This window comes from Kryptolebias marmoratus, linkage group LG6 (genome assembly GCF_001649575.2).
Source record: "Kryptolebias marmoratus isolate JLee-2015 linkage group LG6, ASM164957v2, whole genome shotgun sequence".
NCBI classification, from domain to species: domain Eukaryota; kingdom Metazoa; phylum Chordata; class Actinopteri; order Cyprinodontiformes; family Rivulidae; genus Kryptolebias; species Kryptolebias marmoratus.
The window spans coordinates 30,605,551-30,608,274 of record NC_051435.1 but is presented as its reverse complement, the minus strand read 5'-3'; positions in this window follow the sequence as shown (position 1 = coordinate 30,608,274).

Sequence of the window (2,724 nt, the reverse complement as noted above, 5' to 3'; positions counted from 1 at the left end):
GGCATCATCCGTCCATCCAAGTCGCCCTTAGGGGCGGGATTCTTCTTTGTACAAAAGAAGGACAAGAGTCTTCGTCCTTGCATTGACTACAGAGGATTAAACCAGATCACAGTAAAGAATAAGTATCCACTCCCGTTAATTGACTCCGTCCATCAACAACTGCATTCTGCCACCATATTCACGAAACTCGACCTACGAAACGCTTACCATCTGGTAAGGATAAGGGAAGGAGACGAGTGGAAAACAGCTTTTAAGACTCCTCTTGGGCACTTCGAGTACTTAGTCATGCCATTTGGATTAACTAACGCCCCTGCTGTTTTCCAATCGTTGATTAATGACATTCTAAGAGACTTTCTTAATATTTCTGTTTTCGTCTATCTAGACGACATCCTCATCTATTCACAGGATTCTGCTCAGCATCAGAACCATGTCAAGACCGTACTTCAGAGACTCTTGGAGAATCAACTATACGTGAAAGCAGAGAAATGTGAGTTTGGTGTGACAACCGTTAACTTCCTGGGTTTTATCTTCGGACAGGGGTTTTACCAGACTGACCCCGAGAAGATCCGAGCTGTGGCAGACTGGCCCACTCCCACTGATCGTCGCCAACTCCAACGTTTCCTCGGCTTTGCCAATTTCTACCGCAGGTTCATCCAAGATTACAGTAAGGTCGCTACCCCTCTCACACAACTCACCTCCACCAAACAGTCCTTCACCTGGTCACCGGAAGCTCAGTCAGCTTTCAATAAATTGAAAGCTCTATTTGTCTCAGCTCCTATACTTCGACATCCTGATCCCAAGCTACAATTTATTGTAGAAGTCAACGCCTCTGATACAGGAGTTGGGGCTGTTCTGTCTCAGAGGTCTACTCAAGACAACAAGATTCATCCCTGTGCATATTCCTCTCGGCGTCTCACGTCGGCCGAGAGTAATTATGATGTGGGCAACAGGGAGTTGTTAGCTATCAAATTAGCCCTCGAAGAATGGAGGCGCTGGCTGGAGGAGAGCGAGGCTCCATTCATTATTTGGACAGACCACAAGAACTTAGCTTACCTCCAAACAGCTAAAAGATTGAACCCCCGGCAGGCTAGGTGGTCTTTGTTCTTCGGGCGGTTCAATTTCTCCATCACTTACAGACCAGGTACCAAGAATGTAAAGCCAGACGCATTATCTAGGCTCTGGGCTCGAGAAGACTCACCTGATCAGGAGGAATCCATAATCCCTCCTTCCCTGATTGTGGGGGCTCTCACATGGGATATTGAGAGGGAGATCAACAAAGAGAACCTGACCCCGGAGGAGGCCCTCCTGACAAGATTTATGTCCCCACCACAGTTCGACCCAGGGTTTTGAATTGGTTACACTCCCAGCAGTTTTCCTGTTATCCAGGAGTCAACCGAATGACAAAGTTGGCCAACCGGTACTTCTGGTGGTCCAGTTTGACTGCGGACATCAAAGAGTTTGTCTCAGCTTGTCCCACCTGCGCCCGTTTCAAGGGTGGCAATCAACCTCCGGCCGGGTTATTACAGCCGCTACCTATACCAAGTCGGCCATGGTCACACATTGCAATAGACTTTGTCACCGGATTACCACCTTCACAGGGACATACAGTCATCTTCACCATTGTTGATCGATTCTCTAAGTCTGCTCACTTTATTCCCGTTTCAAAGCTCCCCACCGCCTTCGAGACTGCTGAGATCATCACACAACATGTCTTTCGCCTTCATGGGATCCCAGTGGACATCGTGTCGGACAGAGGACCACAATTCACTTCTCAGGTGTGGCGAAGTTTCTGCAGGGGATTGGGGGCTGGGGTGAGTCTCACATTCGGGTACCATCCACAATCTAATGGTCAATCAGAACGATGCAATCAGGAGTTGGAGGTGGCCCTCAGGGTTCTGGCGAGCGACAATCCCTCCACATGGAGCAAGAAGCTGGTGTGGATTGAGTATGCACACAACACTCACGTCTCTTCGGCCACAGGATTATCACCTTTTGAGGCAGCTCTGGGATACAATCCACCACTGTTCCCCAGCTTTGAAGTTGAAATTGCTGTCCCTTCTGTGCAGGCCCATCTTCGACGGTGCAGAAGCATATGGCGACAAACTAGAAGAGCTCTACAGAGATCTAGCGACCAAAACAAGAAGTATGCTGAACGTCACCGTTCCTCAGCACCTAATTATAAGGTGGGCGACAAGGTTTGGCTTTCCACTAAAGACATTCCTCTTAAAGGCACCTCGAGAAAGCTTGCTCCTCGGTTCATAGGACCCTTTCCCATAGAGAGGGTGCTAAATCCAACCTCAGTCCGTTTGTCCCTTCCTCCAGCTATGCAGATCCATCCAGCATTTCACGTCTCCCAGATCAAACCATTCGTGGACAGTCCATTAAGCCCACCTACCGTCCTCCCCCCTCCCGGCCGGTTGATCGATAATCATCCCGCTTTTACGGTCAACCATATCATTGATGCACGACAGAGGGGTAGAGGGACGCAATTTCTAGTTGATTGGGAGGGTTATGGACCTGAGGAGCGCACATGGGTCCCCAGGTCGTTTATTCTGGACGCCTCACTGATCTCAGACTTTTATAGAGCGCATCCTGAGAGACGTCCAAGATCGCCAGGAGGCGATTGTTAGAGGGGGGGTACTGTGAGGATCTGGGGTTGGCTCCACCTTCTGGGCAGTGCCACTAATCACTCCTCCACAGGTGTTCCAGTTTCCACTGACGAGA